The sequence below is a fragment of the Callithrix jacchus genome, chromosome 3, assembly GCF_049354715.1.
Source record: "Callithrix jacchus isolate 240 chromosome 3, calJac240_pri, whole genome shotgun sequence".
NCBI lineage: Eukaryota > Metazoa > Chordata > Mammalia > Primates > Cebidae > Callithrix > Callithrix jacchus.
Window position 1 is genome coordinate 92,249,492 of NC_133504.1, and position 24,902 is coordinate 92,274,393.

Here is a 24,902-nt window from a genome sequence, read left to right on the forward strand (position 1 = left end):
GCTGAGACGGGGCCATGCTGCTTCTTTAGAAACATGGAACCTGGAAACCATCATTCTCAGCAAACCGACACAAGAACAGAAAATCAAACACCACATGTTCTCACTCATAGGCAGGTGTTGAACAATGAGAACACAGGGACACAGGGAGGGGAGCATCACACACTGAGGTCTGTGGGGGGAAACCAAGGGAGGGACAGTAGCGGGGGGTGGAGAGTTGCAGAGGGATAACATGGGGAGAAATGCCAGATATAGGTGATGGGGAGGAAGGCAGCAAACCACATTGCCATGTATGAACCTATGTAACAATCCTGCATGTTCTTCACATGTACCCCAAAACCTAAAGTGCAATATATATGAATAAAAAACATGGCATCATGAAAGTCATGTTAAGATTTAAGGGGTATTTTGAGATATAATTCACATACCATCGAATTCATCCTTGTAGAGTATATGAGTCAGTGGGTTTTATATTTAAAAAAATTATGCCACTGTCGCCTATCACCACTATCAAATTCCACAACATTTTAATCACTCCGTCCCCTTGCCCCTAAGAAACCCACTACCCATTAGGAGCCAGTTCTCATTCATTCCTCCCCTGGGCCTTGGTGACCACTAATCAACTTTCAGTCTCTATAAATTTACCTAATTTGAATAACTTTAAATATATGAAATCATACAAAATGCATCCTTTTATGTCTGGTTTCTTTCACTTAGTATAATGTTTTTAAGGTGCATTTGTGTTGTAGCATGTGTCTGTACTTCATTCTGTTTTATGACTAATAGTCTGCTGTATTTACATGCCATATTTCCTTTAGCTATCAATGATGAACTTTTGGGTTACTTCCAGCTTTAGCCTCATAAATAATGCTACTTTGGATATTCATTTGAAGCTTTTTTATTGTGATAAAATATACGTAACAGAGTTTGCATTCAAACCATATTTAAATATACTCTTCTGCGGCACTAACTATATTCATATTCACCGTTACTGTCACCCATCTCCAGAACTTTTTCATCTTCCTAAACAGAAACTCTATACTCATTAAACAATAGCTTCCAATCTGCCTCTTCTCCCAGACTCTGGCAATCATTCTTCTACTGTAATACTCTATGAATTTGACCATTCTAAGTACCTCATGTAAGTGAAATCATATTTTTCCTTTTGTGATTGGCTTTTTTCACATAGCATAATATATACAAGATCCATCCATTTTGTAGCAGGTCTCAGAATTTCCTTCCTCTTTAAGGTTGAATAATAGTCCATTGTATGTCTATATAATGTTCTGTTTATCCATTCATCCATCTATAGGCATTTGGGTTGCTTCCAATCTTTATGTTATTGTGAATAATGCTGCAACAAACATGGATATACAATGTTTATACGTTTTTGTGTGGGCATATGTTTTCAATTCTCTTGGCAGTGGAATCTCCAAGAATCAAACTACTGGGTTTTATGGTAATTCCATGCTTAATCTTTTGAGTAACTGCCAAACTGTTTTTGCAAAGTGGCTGCACCATTTTACATCCCAATAGCAATGTGTCAGGGTTCCATTTTTCCACATCCTAACACCTGTTATTGTGTGTTTTAAAAATTATATCCATCCCAGTGAGTGTGAAGTGGTAGAAGATTTAGGTGTTCTACCTAAATAATTATAAATTATTTATAATTTAGAAGATTATAAATAATCATGCAAGATATTGGCTTATGATAGTACTCAATCATAAGTGATAGTCGGAATGAGAGGGTGGCAGAAGAAATGAAATAAAATGATCAAACAGACATATTACTGATAAAGAAATGAATGGCACTTAGTAACATTTTAAATTTAGGGAGAAAAAGACTCAATTATAGTGATAAAGCTTTTGAGTTTCGTTGTCTGCAAGAATTATGGTATTAATCACATAATAGATAATGCTAGAAAGGAATTTGAAATGACAAAATAAATTCTTGACATGATACATTTGAATAAACTTATGTATTCCAAATAAATATTCCTCAGGCAGGTGAAGTACAGGAGGTCAGGGTTGGAGTCAACAGGTTATTTCATCTTCTTTTTAAAGAAACATTATTAAGATTAGAAGAGGGTTATTGCCTGTATATGACTAGACTCTTAAATCTGAGTTCAGCAACTGACAAACTAAACACTGCAGAAGGCAGAGGAGATTTTGCCTTTTGTTTTCTGTTTAAAATAGTAAAACAAAACTTAAAAAGTAAAAAACATATTTATTAAGCTTTATAGAACTTGTTTTTATCAGAATTTGAGTTGGTATCCCATTTTTAACTACACCAAGGTGGTGTTCGTGGTTCTTGGAATGGTATGAGCAGGACTAGTGGGATTTCCCTCTCTGAGCTGGCATGAGATTGGGAGTCCCAGAGGACTTGAGTGTCACTATCAACAGTTATCTGGTCGGCTGGGAATCAAGCTGGCAAACTATCAAGGAGAAACATGAATTCTAGTTTTATATGCCCAAAACAGTCCCCCTTAGTAAAAAGAGGTGATCCCCAACAAGTAGTCTCTTGAGAGAATATAGCTCCTCGGTAGCCAATAATTCTGACTTTGTCCAGCTTTGGAAAGTCTCCAATATGATAATATTCAGGAATAAACACAATGATGACTCACAGGCTTATATACATGTTTTGAAAGAGAAGCTTAATGTGCTATTTTGGATCATGAGATAAGGACTCTCAAAGAAGGCTGGGCCGAGGTGGCTCACGCCTGTAATCCCAGCACTTTGGAATGCCAAGGTGGGTGGGTAACTTGAGGTCAGGAGTTTGAGACCATCCTGGCCAACATGACGAAACCCTGTCTCTACTAAACATACAAAAATTAGCCGGGCATGGTGACGCAAGCCTGTAGTCCCAGCTACTCAGGAGACTGAAGCGGGAGAATGAGGCAAGAGAATCACTTGAACCCAGGAGGCAGAGGTGGCAGTGAGCTGAGATTGTGCCATTGCACTCCAGCTTGGGTGAGAGAGTGAGACTCCATCTCAAAAAAAAACTCAAAGAAAATGCAAAATACAGTCAGCTTATACATTGAGTTTCCCCTCTGACATAATATATTGAGAGTTATTTTAAAAAATCATGTAGAAGATAAAACAGAACAAACATATGAAGGGTAACTGCTGAAGACAGAGGTTAAGATAAGGGCCATGAAGGGGGTTAAAAAAATCTAAGCTGATGAGCACATTTAAATGTTCTCATTTTCATATTTCTATCTGCTGTATTTTTTGTTTTGTTTTGTTTTTTCTGAGACAGGTGTTGCTCCGTTCCCCAGGCTGGAGTGCGGAGGCATGATCTCAGCTCACTGCAGCTTTGACCTCCCAGATTCAAGCTATCCTCCCATCTCAGTCTCCCAAGTGGCTTGGACTACAGGCATGTGCCACCATACCCAGCTAATTTTCTGTTTATTTTTTGTAGAGATGAGGTCTCATTATGTTACCCAGGCTGGTCTCAAATTCCTGAGCTCAAGCAATCCACCTGGGTCGGCCTTCCAAAGTGCGGGGATTACAGGCGAGAGCCACCATGACCAGACATATCTACATTTTTAATTGACTAAAATACACTTCACCGTCAAAGTTGCAATCTTTTTGAGCATAATATCATTCCTAAAAAAGTTTTCCTTTGTTCCCTAAATGGAAGCCTATTCTAATATATTTTAGCTTTATAAACTAGTCATTGTGTTTTAAAAAGGTATTATCTACTTTCTGCAATATTTTCCAAATAGATTTAGAAAAAAAAAAGACAATAAAAATAGCCAAAATTTATTTAATGCATTCGCAGTCATCTAATTTTCAAAATACTATCAGTTGTGTGCCTTAGCACACTCTTTGTAGGTGGCAGGGCCTCCAAAGCCTGCGCTCTTATTCAACATGCTTCATGGCCTCCACAAGCTTGTAGGAGATTCAATGAAACATTTCATTTTGATGAAAGGTAAACAATTCTATATTTCAAAACCTAGAAACAGACAAGTTTTATTTCAAAAAATGAAAAAAAAAATCCAACCTCTTCTCTAAAAACCAGTCACTCTACCTATAAACATATATGTATCAATACAAGTTAGGCACCTTATATAGGAATCCTCCATTTGGGGTTTAAATGCATTTTCCTTTCAAGAGAGAGATCCACCATTGATCAAACATCATCAAACACTTCCGTTAAAAACAAAAGACTTTGTTTATCATGCTGGATTTAGTCCTTCCCTTCCCTTTGTGATACTAGTACACCTTCACTGCATGTTTCTTCAAAGCCCCAGTAATAGATGTTTCCTTCCTGTTGAAATGCTGCCTTGGCTGCTTCTCTGCTTGATGTGATTCTCCTTCAGGTTTAAATGGGTTTTGACTGGAGTTCATTTAACAGCACATTACTCACCTCATCAGGATATGCCCATAAAATGTCTCTCCTCTTCTTATGCACATGTATGCACGCATGCACACACACACACACACACACACACAAACATACACTCATGCACACCTCTCTCTGCAAGTGAATGATCCCAACTGTACAGTGCCCAAAGGGAAGTGCTATTTCAGAATGTCAGCTACTTGGCACTGATGGCTATTCTGTTAATGCTTTAAAAACACACTACAATCGTTAAAGCTTTAAGAAGAAAATTAAAGACCTTAAATGTATTCACTTCCTGCTCCTCCTAACATAAACAAAGTGGTAACTCCCAATGAAAAAGTAAGTGTTTGCAGAAAAAATTCCATGAAGATAAAAACAAGTATACACCATACAAGGTTGTTTCTAATCAACAGTCTTTATATAACTACAATTGCCAAACAAGGCTGAAATATCAACCACCAGAAATATCAAACACCAAAAACAATTGTGTTTCCATTATACAAGGTGATTATTTAAGAACCAAAGTGTTTGCATTGACCATAGTGTTTCCATTACACAAGGTGATTATTTAAGAACCAAAGTGTTTGCATTGACCATAGTGTTTCCATTACACAAAGTGATTATTTAAGAACCAAAGACTGGGGACATAAGAGGTACAGGTATAAATTCACATGGGATTGTGTATAGATTATCAGATCAATTTATATGCTTCCCAAAAATAAAAAGAAGTATGAGGAATTTAAAAAAAATAGATATTTTAAAAAACCAAGATGGAAAACGCACATCAGAAGAAAATACTGTATAAAAATCAAGCAGAAAAAGCAAAAAAAAAAAAAAAAAAATATGCATCTGAAACACAAACTTTTCATGACATTCTGACACTTGCTAATACTTGACCTCACTGATCAGAGACTGGGCCAATGAAGGGTTTGCTCAAAATCTTAACTTTGAAAAGCCTGTTAAGGGTATGGTTTATTTTTCATCCACTAAAATAGAAAATATAATTGTCTACAATAGATTTAGCATTCCTAACTTCTGGGCATTTTAGAGATCCCCTCTAGAAATTTCAAGTAGTCCAGGAGAAGAAAGGAGTTAAAGGGGAAGATAGGAGCAAAGAAAGGTAACTTGTACCGATTTTAATGCTTTATTACTCATTTCCTTTTTCTTCGCACAAGGACCTTCAGGTATTTGTGATAGTATTTGCATAGCTGACTGCAGGACAATAATTCTAGTGGGAGCTAGGTTTTTAGCTGAATCTCAAAGTATCTCTCCTATAACTTCCATAAAACCATAAGCAAACTAAGGGGGTAGGCTGTAGAAGAGATAACAAAGCATAAATTAATCTCAGGTTCTAATTCTTACTCTCATCCTCCATAACTTCATGATATTGAGCTTATCACTTAAGGAAACTGAGGACTAGAGAAGGCTGTAAGATGTTAAATTGTATTATTTCCGTTCCAACCCAGCTTTAAGGTCTCATGATTCCATGATTTAGATACTATGGAATTTGAGACAAAAACTATAGATAAAGGAAAAAGAGTTACTGAACAAATGAACATATATAAAAACACAAGCAAAATTAATGAAATTATTCTGATTTTATCTACTTATGTGATATGAAAACTTTATAAAAGGATATCCCTTAAATGGTAATATGTAACTATAATTGATAGCCACGATGCTCATTATTGATTCCGAAGCAATTTTTAACATATATTCTATTCCTTATATTTAGTAATTTTATATTGTAAAATGATGTAATGGTTTCTTGAAAATAATGAGTCTACTACCATGGTTCTCTTAGACTGTACTGCTAATTGCATCCATTTATAATAGCCATAAATTGAGGATCAATAAACTGGTAGACTTTAAGTGCTTTTTAAAAACTGCTTCCAATCTGTAACATTTACCCAGATATTTTTTAAAGGATTTCATTTTTCCTATTTTTTGGGGATAAGTATTTGGTATACATGAACCCTACTTTACAATTTCTTCAAAATGGATAGAAAGAGTGAATTTGTAAATCACTTACATTATAAATTATTTATAGGCAAAATAATATCTTCATCTAAAGATGCTTTAAGTCATATGACAAAAGACATTACATTAATATCATCAGTATAAAACATCAAAGGATACATTATAAATATCCTAATGCTTGATGAGATGGCAAACTACAAAATAAAATTACACTATAGTATAAAACTTCTGACATTTGATTAGTCACTATTTTCAAAAAACATTCCTTCAGTAACAATATTCTCTAATTTTCATTCTAAAAATTTAAACAAGGAAATTTTTATTTAATCTTACTCAGAAAGGCAAATGAAAAAATAATTTTTTTAAAGATTTCAAAACATAGGAAAACACTACAGTTACATTTACCTGGTTTGTTAAAAACAAACTAGGCATTCTGCAAAATTCCAAGTGTCTACTTGCAATTTTGGTATTCTTAAAAGCGGTTTAATAAACAACAAGTGAAGACTTAGATAATATCTCTTTTGCCACACAGCAGTGATAATCAAAATATTTAACAGCTCATATGTCAAGGCATGACACACAGTGCTGGAGGAGAATCCTAGAGGAACCCACTTGCCATTTATTACTCTAGCCGCAGGATTGTTGGTAGACCCAAGGAGTAATAGGGAAGGAGCTAAGTGGCTTATGGTAGCAGAATTACTAGCTATCTTGGAAATCTTTCAGTAACCATCAGCACAGCCACACTCATGTGCACCTGCTGCCAATCAGCTCTGGTTGTTTGCATGATTCTTAAATAAGGGATTAAAAAAAAGCATTAAGCAACTGTTAGAAGTCTTTGCAAATCTACCATGTGTCACTGGAAAAAAATGTAACTATTAACTTTGGCTGTAGCTAGAGAACAACATAATGGGGAAAATTTGACAAAAGAAATAAAAATTTAAAGATGAAATATTTTAAAATGTTTTCTAATTATACATAAATTACATAAAATATTTTCATAATATTAACATCATTAAAAAATGAAAGTATAAGGTTGAACATTCAAGTAATAACCAAGATAACAGAATTTAAATACATTTCTCCCTAAGTAAAGAAAGCAGTATAAAAAGCTATAAATTCAATCATTCTTAAGGTTGGAGGGTCATATAAATGAATCAAAAATCCAAACAAATATTTTTATAACAAACTTGTGACACAATATTTTTCATCAGAGTAACTGTCATTATCATATTAAGCTGAATTTTTATGTCTTCAATTTCCTGGAAGGGGTTACAACTATTGCTACTTACAAGTTGATTGCTTATGAATAAGCATATTATAATGATCAAGAAATAGCAGCATAAGTAAAAAATATTTGGTGCAGTGTTACAGATATAGGAGATGGTCTGTATAGAATTAGACATTTTAAAAAAGTTTTAAACCATGTTTCATTTGCTAGATCTTCTAAGTGCAATATCTGGATCTAAAGAAAGCAGGAATTTGTTGTTGTTGATTGTCCTGTGTTAAAAGGGATTAAAGTTGCTTAGCAACCTGTGTGTTGTAGAAACCAAAATAAAAGAAGAGTTGGTTGTCTATCACCAGCTCTTCTAAGATGGAAAAGTTCAAGTAAATAGAAAAGCACTATTTCTGCAACAGTGCTTTGACATACATTTTTCATCACATGACAAAATGAAAACCATCAAGAAATTCCCAGGAAAAGGAAAATCCTCTAAAAGCATATTAACTGTGACTAAACGGAGAATTTACAAACCCCTACCATACAGACACACATGAAGGCAAACACACAACCATAACAGTCTCCCCTGCCCCACATAACAAAAGACATGGCCAAGGAGTATATAGAGGGTAGCTTAGAAAGGGAGATTGCATAGCAGAAACTTTGTTAAAGGCTTTAAAATATTCTAGGTAGAAATATAAATGAGCGGGCCGGGCGCGGTGGCTCAAGCCTGTAATCCCAGCACTTTGGGAGGCCGAGGCGGGTGGATCACGAGGTCAACAGATCGAGACCATCCTGGTCAACATGGTGAAACCCCGTCTCTACTAAAAAATTACAAAAAATTAGCTGGGCACGGTGGTGCGTGCCTGTAATCCCAGCTACTCAGGAGGCTGAGGCAGGAGAATTGCCTGAACCCAGGGGGCGGAGGTTGCGGTGAGCCGAGATTGCGCCATTGCACTCCAGCCTGGGTAACAAGAGCGAAACTCCGTCTCAAAAAAAAAAAAAAAAAAAAAAAAAAAAGAAATATAAATGAGCATAAGCGTGATGATTTATACAATCAGAGACTACTTTATAACTTGCTTTTATAAAGGCAAACAAAGAATGAAGATTAAACTAGGACAGTACATAATCAGGGAAGGCAACTTCACATGGAGGATTTGAGGATTTCAGTTAAAAGAATTTATAAAAGGACAGGCACAGTGGCTCATGCCTGTAATCCCAGCACTTTGGGAGGCTGACGGGGATGGACAACCTGAGGTCAGGAGTTCAAGACCAGCCTGGACAATTTGGTGAAACCTCATCTCTACTAAAAATACAAAATTAGCCGGGTGTGGTGGTGCATGCCTGTAATTCCAGCTACTTGGGAGGCAAAGGCAGGAGAATCACTTGAACCCAGGAGGTGGAGGTTGCAGTGAGCCAGGATCCTACTATTGCACTCCAGCCTGGGTGACAGAATAAGACTCTGTCTCCAAAAAAAAAAAAAGAATGATAAAAGGGCAATATCAATTAGAATGTGAAATACTGTTTGTGATCATGGGATAGAGAATATTTACACTTTAGAAAGGTTTTTAAGTGTCATGAGATTCTAAATGTAGTAAATAAGCTGTGAAATAAACATAATTTTGCTTCCTAGTAAAACAAAAAAAAAAAAGATATAAAACTTAAAATAACTCAATAATTATAGAACACATTTGTATACATTTTATGAATCTACAAAAGCAGAGAAGCACAGGCATGTAATAATTTGTATTTTCCTCCATGACTGTATTCCTCCAGTCATACAGAGATTTTGGAATATGAGGAAGTATGTTTAGACCAGGAACAAATCAAATCACCATTTTAAAGTCATCACTGAGCAAAGTGGAGTTTGGCAAAAAGAAGCCACAGACTCTGTGTTCAGAGAAGCTTGTATGTAAAGTCCGTCATGCCAAATTGACACAGGTTCATAGGCCATGAGCAATCGGTACTGAAAGTCTTGTCATTGATTTTGGATGAGAAACTAAGACAAGGCTGGAGCATTGAATTCCTTATACTTGAAGATGTGAAAGTGTCATTTCTGTGATAGGCCAACAGCCAGCTGACCAGAAAGGCATAACTACTGTAACTTCCCAAGAAAAAACCAGTAAAAGAAGAGAGATAACAAATGAACAATGCTTAGTAAAAAACAGATACTCTACATGCTAGAAAAACTTTCCTCTTGGGCAAGACAAGTAATACTGAAGAACGTAATAGAGGGATAAACTTAATCATGCCTCACTAGGAATGCAGCTGCTTTAGAGGATCTCACTGTAGATAGTCTTCCAGTGGGATGTCAATCTTCCCTCAAATATGTGCCACTGAAATGACTTAATACTCTAGGTTTATGCCAGGTCAGGGTACACAGGTCACCTAGAGAGCCATGAATGAAGTCATGCGTTATCAGAAAGCAGGTCAGAGGTGACACAAATCATCTAAGTGTAACAGCTGACTACAAATTACTTTCTATTATAAGCACTCATTTCCCAGATGAAGAGGATATATCACTTTTTGAGGATAGATGGTGAAAAAAAAAATCCTCACATAAAATCAAACAAGATTTTTTATCTTGAACACTTTGAGAAAAAGATGGAGTCTGTCTGTAGGTACATGAATTTCCACTATAGCCTTTGCAGTATCACTGGCATTAGATGAAGGCAACTGAATAATGCCCATGGACATACCCCCATCACCTCCCCTATTTCTTTTAATGAAAGATTTGTGTTAATTCTTCATTGCAAACAAGGCTGTCGGTCAATTAAGGAGGACCTGACCTCAAATTGGAAAATGGAGGTCCAAAAGAAGATTTGAAATGAAACACTCTAGCACCCCATAAAAGAAAAGATATACTTTTATCACTGATATGGTTAGGCTTTGTGTCCCCACCCAAATCTCATCTTGAATTATAATCTCCATAATCTCCATAATCCGAATGTCTCAAGGGAGAGACCAGGTTGAAGTAAGTGGATCATAGGGGCAGTTCCCCGATGCTGTTCTCATCATAGTGAGTTCTCATGAGATCTGATGGTTTTGTAAGTGTTTGGTAGTTCCTTTTGTGTTCATTTCTCCTTCCTGCCACCTTGTGAAGTCGCCTTCTGCCATGACTAAGTTTCCTGAGACCTCTTCAGCCATGTTAAACTATGAGTCAATTAAACCTCTTCCCTTTATAAATTACTGTCTCAGCAGTACTTTATAGAAGTGTGAAAACAGACTAGTATAATCACCTAATTTTTTTTTAGATTGCCTAAATTTTTTAACATTAATAAACTTTATAGTAAAATTGATTTACAAAAAACAGCAGAAAGCTCCCATATGACTGCTGCTCCCACACACCCACAACCTTTCCCACTATCAACATCCCATACCAGAGGGGTACATTTGTTAAACTGATAAACCTACATTGACACATTATGATACCCAAAGTCCATAGTTTACATTAGGGTTCACTCTTGGTGGTTATATTCTATGTGTTTGGACAACTGTATAATGACATAGGTCCACAACTATAGTATTGTATAGATTCATTTCACTGTCCTAAAAATTTTCATATACATTCCTCCCTCCCCTAGAAAAAACTGCTCTTTTTACTGTCTCCATAATTTTACCTTTTCCAGAATGTCATATAGTTGGAACCATACAGTATTCAGCCTTTTCAGATTAGCTTCTTTCCCTTTATAATATGCATTTCACCCATGTCTTTTTATGGCTTGATAGCTCATTTCTTAGCAATGAATAATACTCTTTAATCTGGATATACCATTATTTATTTATCCACTCATGTATTAAAGGATATTTTGATTGCATCCAAGTTTTGGCAATTATGTCTAAAACTGTTAACCACTGTGTGCAGGATTTTATGTGCACATAAGTTGTTGTTGGGTTTTTGAGACACAATTTTGATCTGTTGCCCAGGCTGGAGTGCAGTGACATGATCTCAGCTCACTGCAACCTCCACTTCCACCCACTGGGTTCAAGTTCTCCTGCCTCAGCCTCCCTAGTAGGTAGGATAATAGGCATGCACTGTCATACCAGCTAATTTTCTTTTTTGTATTTTTAGTTCAGAAGGGGGTTCACCACGTGGGTCAGGCTGGTCTCAAACTCCTAACCTCAAATGATCTGCCTGCCTCAGCCTCCCAAAGTGCTGGGATTACAGGTATGAGCCATTGTGCCTGGCCAGGACATAAGTTTTCAAGTCCAAACCAAGAAGTGCTATTGCTAGATCACATGGTAAGAGTATATTTTGTTAAAAACTGCCAAATTGTCTTCCAAAGTGACAAAACCATTCTGAATTCTTACCACCAATGAACAAAAGTTCCTATTGCTCCACATTCTCACCAGCACTTGGTTTCATCAGTGTTCGGATTTTGGCCATTCCAACAGGCATGTAGTGGTATCTCATAGTTAAATCTGGAATACCCTAATAATGTATGGTGATTGACATCTTTTCATATGGTTACTTGACACTTGTGTATCTTCTTTGGTGAGGTGTCTGTTCAGGTTTTTGGCTCATTTTTTAAGTTGGGTTGCTCATTTACCAACTGTTGAGTTGTGAGAGTTGTTAGTACATTGTGGACAACAGTCCTTTATGAGAAGTATCTTTTGCAAATAATTTTTCCATCTGTGGCTTGCTTCTCATTCACTTCATATTGTCTTTCTTAGAGGAGAAGTTTTAACTTTTAATTAAGTTCAGCTTACCTAAAAAAAAAAAGTCACTGCCATATAAAAGTCATCAAGGTTTTTTCCTATGTTATCTTCTGGGAGTTTTATAGTTCTGCATTTTACATTTAGGGCTATGATTAAATTTTTGCAAAGGGTATAAGATCTGTGTTTACATTCATTTTGGATTTCAAAAATTTTTGTTCTTGCATGTGAATGTCTAGTTTTTCCAGCATTATTTATTGAAAAGACCATCTTTGCTCCATTTTATTGCCTTTGCTCCTTTGTCAAAGATCATTTGATTATATTTACACGGGTCTGTTTCGGCTCTTTATTCTATACATTGATCTATATGAATATTCTTTCACCAGTACCCATGACATTGATTATCTGATCTTTATAGTAAGCTTTAAAGTCAGGCATTGTCAGTCCTCTGACTTTGTTGTTCTCCGTAAGTGCTGAGTTGGATATTCTGCTCTTTTGTCTCTCCATATAAACTTTAGAATCCTTTTGTTGATATCCATAAAATATTGTGCTGTGCTATTTAATGGGACTGCACTGAATCTATAGATCAAGTTGGGAAGAACTGACATCTTGACATTATTGAGCCTTCCTATCCATGAACAAGAAATATCTCTTCACTATTTAGTTCACTGGTATCTTTCACCAGACTTTTGTAGTTTTCTTCATATAGATCATGTACGTATTTTGTTAGATTTATATAAAGGTATTTCATTTATTGGGGTGCTAATGTAAATGGCAATGTGTTTTTAATTCAAATTACACTTGTTTATTGCTGGTAGATAGGAAAGTGATTGGCTTTTTTATATTAAATTTGTATTTTGCAACCTTACAATAATCACTTATTAGTTCCAGTTTTTTTTGTTGCTTTCTTTTGTTATTTTTTCTGATCCTTTGGATGTTCTATATAAACACTTGTCATCTGTGAACAAAGACAGTTTGACTTTCTCCTCCTAAATCTGCATGTTTTTCATTTTTTCCCCTTGTCTTACTGCGCTAGCTAGCACTTCTAGTAGGAAATAAGTGGCAAGAGGAGCACCTTTGCCTTGTTCTTGATCTTAGCAGGAAAGCTTTGAGTTTCTAAAAATTAAGTATGATGTTAGTTACAGGCTTTTTGTATATTTTCTTTACCAAGTTGGGGAAACTCTACTATATCCCTAATTTTATTTTCCTTATATGGATATGAGTTTCTAACCTATATCATTTTATCTTTCTCTGAAGACCTTTAAACATTTTTTGTAAGGGTGGTCCACTGGCAACAAATTTCTGAAATTTTTGTTTCTTTAAGACAGTCATTATTTCTTCTTCACTTCTGAAGGATAATTGTGCAAGGTACAGAATTGCACACTGTTGAATTTTTCTTTCAACATCTTAAATGTCTCACTCTCCTCTCTTATTTGCATGGTTTATAAGGATATGTCAGATAAAATTCTTATTTTTGCTTCTCTATAGGTATTTTTTTTCCTCCTGGATTCTTTCAATATTTTTCTTTATCTTTGATTTTTTGAAGTTTGACTATAATATGCACATGTGTAGTTTTGGGGCACTTATCCTGCTTGGCATTCTCTGAGCTTTCTGGAGAAGTAGTTTGGTGTCTGACATTAATTGGGGGAGATTTTGATACATTATTGCTTCAAATATTGCCTCTATTCTTTTCTTTTTCTAGTATGCTCATTACATGTACATTATACCTTTTGTAGTTCTCCTGCAGTTCTTGAATATGCTCTTCTGTTTTTTTCCAGTCCTTTTTCTCTTTGCAGTTTAGTTTTGAAGTTCCTATTATCATATCCTTAACTTCAGATACTTTTTTCCTCAACTATGTTCAATCTACTTATGAGCTTATCAAAGGCATTTTTAATCATTTCTGTACACTGTGTTTGATATTTGGCATTTCTCTTTGGTTCTTTCCTAAAATTGCAATCTCTATATTTATATTATTCATCTGTTCTTGTATGTCATTTGTTTTTTAAACCTTCAACATATTAACCATAGTTTTAAAAAGTTTCTGTTTTGATAATTCCAATATCACTGCCATTTTTCACTCTGCTTCTGATGCTTGTTCAATATCTTAAACTGCATTTCCTGCCTTTCAGCATGCCTTACAACTTTTCCGTTGAATGACAGATTGTGATATACTTGGTAAAAGAAACTGCTATAAATAGGCTTTTAGTAATATGATGGTAAATTGTGTGGGAAAAGGAAGCACTCTGTATGTAGCCTTATGATTTGGTCTCACTCCTTGGTGAAACTGTCCCCATGGACAATCAACTTCACCAGTGTTCTCAGTCCCTTGTGTTCCCTAAAGTGGATAGGATGGTTTGAGTTGTCTAAAGTTATATATTTTCCTTTGCCTATGAGGAAAGCTAAAAGGGAGCTGAACTTAGGTATTTCCTTTCCCCTTGAGAGGTTAGGCTCTTATAAAATCCTAAAAGTTTAGACTCTGGTAAAATAGTTTCATTTGAGGGCAGGCCAACAAAATGCTCTGACATATTTCAAGATGGTTCCTTTTCTTCTCCCTTTGGGGAATTTTCTCCAGTATTAACTGTGAAGACTCCTGGAGGTAAAACTCACAAAAGCACAGGCCCTTCCATAACTGAGTCCTCCTGGAGATTTTAACTCGTAGACTTGACCACACTGAACCTCCAGCAATTTTTCAATTACAGTTTAAGTTTACCTGGCACTGGTTCCCATAAAAATTTTCCTTGTAGGTTTTTGCCCCACTAAATTGTGATTCTTTATATCTACCCATCTGCTGTTCTAATATTTAATGCACTGGTTTTCCCTATAATCTCATTTTTCTGATGGCTCTAAGAAGAGAGGTTAATTTTCTAATTTATTCTGCTTTTTACTTTTTTGCTAGGATGGAGTGGTGGCTTCTAAGCTCCTTACATGCCAGGCTGAAAACCAAAGACTCAGTATTTTTTTTAAAGACTGTTTTGTTTTTTACATTTTAACCGTATGTAATCCCATAAAAATATCAGGTTTTCTATTCCAAATATATCTTAGGAAATACTAGCGGCAAGAAAATCTGTGATCATAGTCTACTTCTCAAAAAAGGTTGTTTTGCAATGTAGAAATACATTCTTTAGAAGAATGCAGTGATAAAGTATCTTTTAAAACCTATCAAATAAGGGATAGGCTTATCAAATTCATACATGTATTTGCTCTTTTCTAACTGTCTGATACACCTAAAATTTTATTTGTATATGTACAGTATAGTTATAGAACAAATTGAGGTACTGCATAGAAATATAATTAGCATATTAAGTTCTTGTTTATAATTGTTTCATCAATATATATGTTGATAGGGACAGCTATGGTTCTTTGAAGTCATTGCTACATACTATTAAGAAATACATACACTATTTTTGCATGCATGGGTAAAATATTATATATTTCCTCACAGATATCTACCTAAGTCAGTATTTTATTAAATTGAACTCTTGAAGAAGTCTCAAGATCTTTCTCAACCAATATTAATCTCTGTTAGATTATAATCTTGTTTATATGTCATATTGTTAACAGGAATTCTAAGAATATTAGCCTAATTTTATAAATGTTTTAATTTACCACAAAATAAATATTTGAATAAATAGACTCTTGGCCTGCATTTGCTGAGAACTAGAGAAAACAAATTCCTTTAAATTTCCTCATGTCATCACCTTTGCATTCTTGTAGCAAATATTCATTTTCAAAACTAGATTTTCTTTATTTCCTTTACTAAAATGACTCATTATTATCTGCAGTTTTTTAGTAATATATAGTTTTTCTTAAAATATTTATCTAGAAACTTATCATTTTGGTAATCGGCACAGTGAATGGAAATTTTATGCACATTTACCTCTTAGAAACTAAGGATAGGTAAACTTTTATCCTTTCAATTGGCATGCAGGAATAAATTTCCCCTTAAGAAGAAAATTTATATTGTTAAGAGGTAAGAGAAGCAGATATTTTTCATATTTTCTATTCTCTAAAGGGATATTTAAAATTTGGTTTATGAAAATAAGACTAAAGTAATTTGCTTTCTGCTCTGAAAAGCAGTATCATTGTATAATAAGAGTAGCAGCGTAGCTGACTTGGAAGAAGCTGTTAATTGTCCATATTGATTTCATTACCAAAACTATGTCATCTACTAGAACACTTCTGATTAATACTCTTTCCTCACTGAAATATTTTCTTTTTGAGTAAACAGTTAATCAATTAATCAGTTTCAAGTCTTAAGACCACTCGTATTCTCATACTGTAACAACATTACAGAAAGTATACACACAATCTGCAAGAACCCTTTAATTCAGCTTTCATAGTTCTGAAATGTTTCTCATAAACATATAGGCATTTGAATGGAACACTATTTTTTTTCCATGAAAAAACAAAACTAAACAAAACACTGTCACTTACAAGATGCAATGTAACAAATACAGTTGACCTTAAACAATATAGGTTTGAACTGAATAGGTCTGCTTATATGTGAATTTTCTTCCACTTCTACCGCCCCTGGAATAGCAAGACCAACCCATCCTTTCCCTCTCTTTCTCAAGGTGAAGACAACAAAGGATGAAGATCTTTACGATGATCTACTTCCATTTAATACATAGTAAATATATTTTCTTTACCTTATGATTTTCTTAATAGTTTCTTTTCTCTAGTTCAGTTTATTGTAAGAATATAGTACATAACACATATAACAGACAATATGTGTTAATCAACTGTATGTGTTATCAGCAAGGCTTCCAGTCAGCCCCAGGCTAATAGTAGTTAAGTAGTAGTTAAGTTTTGGGGAGTCAAAACTTACATGTGGATTTTTGACAGTGCAGGGGGTTGGTGCTCTTAACTTCCAAGTTGTTCAAGGATCAACTGTATTTATTTAAGGTCTGCGATGCATTGCAAATAGACATACACATGTGTGCATGCGCGCACGCGCGCACACACACACACACACACACACACACACTTTGCTGAGCTTGAAGTTCAGTGAAATTTCACAAAATGTTACCTTGCCCAGGTACTGCATTTTATAGATGAAGAAATAGTAAGCTTTCTCTCCAGTATCACACGAAAAACCAAGGATATAATTTAAAGACAACCATGCCTTTTTGCTATACCAAGTATATACTATCTTACCTATCTGAGAAATGCATGCTTTGGACATATGAAGGTGATAAATCTTGGAAGATTCAGAAACAGACTTCCAAAGCATATAAAGACCAGGCATGTGGAAATGAATAATGTAATGTGGAAGAAAGAGAATAGTCTGTTTTTGCAGGTTTATCCACAGCTACTTTAAAGTAGCTGCTTCACCTTCTTCACCATCCCAGGTACTATACTGTATATTCCACTGTAAATGGGCAAACATGACATTGACAGCAGGAGCCAGCATCCTTTATCAAGAGGCAGTTGTAGCTCAAGAGTTGCACCTTGGTAGCACCAATACAAAATTTAAGGATTGCAGAAGATGTCTCAGTAAGTTATACTGCTGGTTTGAAGAAGACTGTTTTGATGTCTAATTCTCTCTCTAATTCTAATCTTCCTGTCATTTTTTTAAGAACAAAATATGAATAAGAAAACTACTGGCTTGTGTTATCTTATTTGGTTATATGATTACATTTTATTATGATCAATAACATATGTTAAAATTCATTATTCAATGCTTCTTTAAATTTCAGAAAGTTCCCTATATTTGGAAGAAAAATAAAGAACAACTCTAACAATTTGCACTTCATTTACTTAGCGTGGAGTAGAACATTAATCATTATTTTTTCATGCTACTAAATCTTTGGAATGCGAATTATTTAATAGTATTGGTCTACATCCCTAAATAAACATTACAGGCACTGTGCTAGACACTCAGGATGACACTGTTACAGGCACTGTGCTAGACACTTGGGATAACACTTTGAATAAAATAGAAATGAAACTTCCATCATGGAGCTTAGAAATAACACTGAAATTCTGCTGGATTTTGAGCCAGCAATAACAGCAGGAAGAAAACTACACTCAAAACACTATGAATTTATTTCCACCATTTAAAAAAATGAATGAAGAAGGTATTTCAAATCCAGAAAAGATATTTTCTCATCATGATAGCAGATGTTAAAGATACTGGAAACAGTGCAATTTCTCCTAGTGTAGAAGGAGGAGGAAGTTGGTAGACATATAACTGAAATAAAGGAAGCAGAAGGAAGAACACAGGCAGTGCTCATCTTGCAGGAGGCTTGAGCACCCTATTTATAAATCAGTTGTTTAAAACTGATTGTATTATACATGTAGTGTTGCATATCATGTTTATATTTTGAGGTAGCCACAAGAGCCTTTTAAACACACTATGTAATTGAAACACTAGTATTGTAAAAGAGTACAGTTGCCAATATACATGGTATTTTAGCTACGAATGTTTCCTTGGCTCCAGAAGTTCCTGGAAGATTATCTCAGCCATTCCTCATGGATTCAAAAGCCTAAATTCACCTATAAAAAAGCAATGAATATTTTATCTATCTTTAATTTCCAATGAGGGGAAATCAGCAGAGAAAAGACAACACTGGTAGCCTTAAAGAGAAAAGCAGTAAAAATAAGATTATATCACTTCCACGTTTTAAAGAGATGGGTTCTCACTGTGTTGACCACGTTAGAGTGCAGTAACTATTCACAGGCACAACCTTAGTGCACTATGATCCCAAACTTTGGGGCTCAGGCAATCTTCCTGCCTCAGCCCTCAGAGCTGGGACTACAGTTGTTGCCATTTTAGAAACCATTTTCATTCGTTCGAACTTTCACCAAATATTTATTGAGTGCCCACCATGTGCTAGCCACTGTTTTGTATGCTGAGACTATATGTCAGTGACCTAAACAATGTCCCTGAGCTCATAGAACTCACATCTATTGGAGGGAGCAGACAATAAAAAAAATTTTAAGAAAAGCAGAAACACTTTGTCAAGGGTTGATAAACCACGCAATTCCCATCAAAATATCACCTTCATTCTTCACAGAATTAGGCGAAACAATTCTAAAATTCATATGGAAACAAAAAAGAGCCCACATAGGCAAAGCAAAACTAAGTAAAAAGAACAAATTGTGACTTTAAACTATACTATAAGGCCATAGTCACCAAAACAGCACGGTACTGATATAAAAATAGGCACATAGACCAATGAAACAGAATAGAGAACCCAGAAACAAACTCAAATATTTACAGGCAACTGACCCTTTGACAAAGCAAACAAAAACATAAATTAGTGGGGAAAGGACACCCTACTCAACAAATGGTGCTGGGATAGTTGGCAAGCCACATGTAGAAGAATGAAACTGGATCCTCATCTCTCACCTTATATAAAAATAAACCCAAGATGGATCAAAAATTTAAATCTAAGACCTGAAACTATAAAAATTCTAGAAGATAACATGGGGAAAATCCTTCTAGACATTGGCTTCGGCAAAGATTTCATGACCAAGAACCCAAAAACAAATGCAACAAAAACAGAGATAAATAGGTGAGACTTAAACAAAAGAGCTTCTGCACAACAATAGGAAGAGTCAGCAGAGTAAACAGACACCCCACAGAGTGGGAGAAAATCTTCATAATCTACACATCCAACAAAGGACTAATATCCAGAATCTACAAGCCGCCAAGTTAGCAAGACAAAAACAATCTCATCAAAAAGTGGGCTGAGGACATGAACAGACAATTCTCAAAAGAAGGTATACAAATGGCCAACAAACACATGAAAAAATGCTCAATAACACTAATGATCAGGGAAATGCAAATCAAAACCACACGTGATACCTCCACACTCTTGCAAGAATGGCCATAATAAAAATAAAAAAAAAAGTAGATGTTGGCATGGATATTGTAAACAGGGAACACTTCTACACTGCTGGTGGGAATGCAAACTAGTACAGCCACTGTGGCTGTGTGGATTCTGTAAAGAACTAAAAGTAGAACTACCATTTGATCCAGCTATCCCACTAGTGGGTATCTACCCAGAGGAAAAATGTCATATGAAAAAGATACTTGCAAACACATGTTTATAGCCGCACAATTTGCAACTGCAAAAATGTGGAACCAACCAAATGCTTATCAATGAGTGGATAAAAAAACTGTGGTGGCCAGGTGCGGTGGCTCAAGCCTGTAATCCCAGCACTTTGGGAGGCCGAGGTGGGTGGATCACGAGGTCAAGAGATCGAGACCAACCTGGTCAACATGGTGAAACCCCATCTCTACTAAAAATACAAAAAATTAGCTGGGCATGGTGGCACGTGCCTGCAATCCCAGCTACTCAGGAAGCTGAGGCAGGAGAATTGCCTGAACCCAGGAGGTGGAGGTTGCGGTGAGCCGAGATCATGCCACTGCACTCCAGACTGGGTAACAAGAGCGAAATTCCGTCTTCCGTCTCAAAAAAAAAAAAAAAAAGAAAGAAACTGTGGTTTATTTATATGATGGAATACAACCAGCCATAAAAAGGAATGAATTAATGGCATTTGCAGCAACCTGGATAAGACTGAGACTATTATCTAAATGAAGTAACTCAGGAATGGGAAACCAAACATCCTATGTTCTCACTCATAAGAGGGAGCTAAGCTATAAGGATGCAAAAGCATAAGAATGACACAATGGACTCTGGGGACTTAGAGGGAAAGGATAAGAAGCGGGTGAGGAATAAAAGACTACAAATAGGGTAACTCATTACAAGTAGGAAAAAGAGTTTGAAATAGATCTTTAAAATGTTCTTCAGACAATGAATTTTACTGTTCAACTGCTGAATGATACAGGCATGAACTAAAAATTCTGACAGAGAAAAAGAAAAAAAGGAAAAAATAAGTAAAAATGAAATTTTTAAAATGTTCATAATTTGTGATAGAAAATTTATTCTTCATTGAAAAATTTATAGTCTCCCGATCTTAAAAACAAGAAAATGCTGCTCTCACTCCAACTCTCTGTTACTATGAAGGTATGCAGCAACAGTTTTAGAGATGGTTAAGTTACTTTATTAGCTTCTAAGAGAGTTTGAGTCAGCTTGGTTATGAAAGAGTAACACTCCTCAGGGCTTGTCACCTTCACTCTTTAATACTGAAGAGCTTACTCACTTACGTGCTCCCTCCTCAGGGTTAAAAGATACTATTTTAAGTTCAAAGTGAAAAGCCCCTTTCAGGTGGTAATGATAGTTTAAAATAAACAATGTGGGCCAGGGGAGCCTTTTTTAGGCATCTACCATGTTTCTCCTCCAGTCAGGTTTTACTAAGGCCAATGCTTTCTTATTCTGTAACAATATTCATGATACAGAACAGTTAGTGAGAGAGACACCATTCCTTTTCCCTATATCCCACAGTTAAACAACTGTAGTCTTCAGAATTCTGGAGCTGTGTGTAAACATGAAAGCTCCATGTGTTTGACCATGTGGGAAGGCATCAGGGTAACCTGGGACTCCTATGTAAGAGAGAACACACTGGCACGAATGTCAACATCACCAAGCAAGCTGTTTGTTTCGTGTGTATGTTTGGTGCCTCAGCTGTCTTCTACAGGAAGCACATAAAAGTAGTTTACACAAAAGGCCCCGAAGATTTTGTGCACCTTCAAGATACTAGGAAAAAATGCATGACATCAGTATTTTTTCATTCTATATATATAGACACTTTTACTATAGTCTGTTTAATTGATAATTTCTACCAAAGAGGATTCAGCTTAAACATGAAAAGTTCAAAACATACACACCACATACACACACTTAGTAGTAATTGAAAAAATGATGAACAGCCTAAACTTTCCACATTGTTCCTTGGTTTGCATCACATTCAATTTACCATTTTGATATCTTATAATACAGAGACAACTGTCACTCGCTCTCATCTTTATGAAGACAACCTACGCACTGAATAAGTCAATGTTTATTGCATGCTTGCCCCTTCAAGTGAAACTACAGTATAGTCAAATCAAAGTTACATTTAAATCCCCTTTTTAGCAGAAATGCATTAACTTGTAGCCTTAATCAAATTCTGAGCACTTGCAGCTTATATCCATATGTGATTTACTATGAAACAAAGGTCTGAGAAGGAGGGAAAGTATTAATGTTCTAATGTAAGATAAGACGATTTTTGTTAAAGCTCAATAGTTTTCAGTCATGGCTCTGCTCCGTGCAGGAAAAGTACACTCATAAGTAATTTCACCCAAGCTTTTACTATTTGGGCCCAGGGTGATTGAGATAAATACAGCATTCCTAGTCCAACACTATAAAAAGCAAGCAAGTAAGAACCTTTAAAAAGCTACAACCTACTCTCACCATATCTTAATTCAGTGTATCAGAAATGTACAATAATGAACTATAAGTGATAAACACTAAAAGTAATATCTTTTCATATTCGGAAGGTATTTTTGCTCTGCAATGGAATGAAAAAACATCTATCCTTAGATTTTATCGATGGCCGAATGAGTCACTTTTTTGGTAAAAATTTCCTCTAAATAGGAACAGCTTTAGATGTTAAATGGCTAGAACCTGAGTTTCTATATGTAACTAATAGATTTGGGTCAGATAATATTTAAGTTATTCCAGATATAAAGTTTTCTTATATCAAATATTAAAGAAAAGCACCTGTAATCCCAGCACTTTGGGAAGCCAAGGCAGGTAGATCACGGGGTCAGGAGTTTAAGACTGGCCTGGCCAAAATAGTGAAATCCTGTCTCTACTAAAAATACAAATATTAGATGGGTGTGGTGGTGGGTGCCTGTAATCCCAGCTACTCAGAAGGCTGAGGCAGTGAATTGCTTGAACCCGGGAGGTAGAGGTTGCAGTGAGCTGAGATTGAGCCCCTGCACTCCAGCCTGGGCAACAGAACGAAACATCTCAAAAAAAAAAAAAGAAAAGAAAAAGAAAAACAGATTTGGTGCTTGGTTAGCTCTTGGGAAAAGATCCTTTATTTAAAAAAAATTTTCATTTATAGTATCACATTTGAAACACGCTTATTTTTCCCATTTTTAGAAAGGAAGTGTAATTACAAAACAAATTCTATGAAAGAGGCAGTCAAATGAGCTAACTTTTCAATTAACTATAAATTTCATCTTTGATAATCTAATTACAATTCTTTGTTAGGCAAGAAGGCTTCCATTTTGGATTACCAATGATGACATTCATCTCAAATGATCCTTAGATGTAATATAAAAAGAACTCAAATTCTGTTTATATTTTAAATATTCAGGCCAGTGTGCTTATAGCTAATGAATAGCACCAGTACACATATACCAGATACACAGGGTTAGACATTTAAATTCTTGGTGCCTTTTTTTTTTTTTTTTTTTTTTAATTTCAACTTGCTTTGTATTGATAAAAATAAATGAAAAGCTCTAAAAATCATTCTGGGATAGGAGAAATATTCTCTAAATGTAGAGACTTAAAGCTTTGTGGCTGTTTTAGCTCTAGGTCTTGATATGAAATTAAAAATGAAGGAGGGTTGAGAGAATTTACAGAGGATAGGGAAAAAGGAAAGGTAACTATAATAAGATACTAAAGAGCATGATCAACCAAGAGTTTTCTTGAGTGTTTTCTGGTCAGATTTTTTGAGGCTGGGAGGCAGGTATGCAAACCTGACTTAAAGGTCATGCACTGTGAATTATAATCAGATCCAAAGCATCATCTGCTCACCTTTCTCCAAATCACAAAATCATTTGGCATGACTAGTTCCATTTGCTGCAGGGCATAAAAAGATTAATCTTGTATTTAGGCACAGCTTTTGAGGCTTTGGTAGAAAAACTGTACATTAGGGAAGATCCTGACCTGAACACCTTGATCTTTGGTTCATGACCCCATCAGAGCGAGACAAGGGCTCCCTGACAGTGAATTAAACTGTGTTGATTCCTCCGCCCTCAGACACTCAAAGCTTACTCTCTCCACTGTTACATCAGTCTCTGGAATCCTAGGATGGTGTTTGTAAATAGTGCTGCCACGTGCACGGTTCCCACGTGTCAAATGTTGATGTGACCACGTGTAACTGGAAGGAGAGAAAGCTTCTACAGCTTCCAAAGAGAAACCTACTATTTTTGGCCCTAAAAATGAGCATACAGATGTCAAGGAATTATCTCTAACTAAGGGTGATTTATTTGGCTTTTCCTTTTTTTCCCCCTCCATAAATAGAGGAAGAACTGGACAAAATTTTTCCTGTTGCATTTCTTATAATTCAAACTAACTGCCCTACCTAACTCAATTAAGGATCAATTTTATAATTTCAGCAACGAATTCTGACTGCACTTTCTACTTTTTCTGTTTGCAAGACTTATACTTATTCTTGTTTGCTCATTTACTTCAGTGTAAACTGAAATATTATGAGAGATGAATTACATAAAAACTAGAGATATACACTAAGTAGGCAAATGATTTACAAAGTTACAATTTACACACAATTAAATTACAACATGACCCATTTGATTCAATGGCTTTCCTTGAGTGAAGAAAAAAAAAATTACATCTCTTCTTATCTCAGATTTCACCTTCATTTACATTCATTATATCTTTTACAATGGGTTTGTGAAAAGAAAAAAAGTAAACTCCATTCCTTAAACACCTGAATTCTTACAAATACTGGAGAAAAATTTCAGTATCAACAACTAAGTTTTTAACCCCTAAATCTAAAGAATTTCCCAGAAACCCTGAGGATTTTTAAAGACATGACTAATTAAAACAATAGAAAAAA

The 24,902-nt window shown here is 35.4% G+C and overlaps 1 protein-coding gene and 1 non-coding gene across 6 annotated transcripts in view; one reads left to right on the forward strand and one right to left on the reverse strand.

Moving 5' to 3' along the window:
- Positions 1–24,902, reverse strand: part of TET2 (tet methylcytosine dioxygenase 2) — a 130,858-nt gene that overhangs the window by 93,998 nt on the left and 11,958 nt on the right. The window lies entirely within an intron of this gene.
- LOC118152621 (small nucleolar RNA SNORD5) lies at positions 20,954–21,021 on the forward strand. Its single transcript, XR_004741357.1, has one exon. It is a non-coding gene; the product is annotated as a small nucleolar RNA SNORD5 (small nucleolar RNA).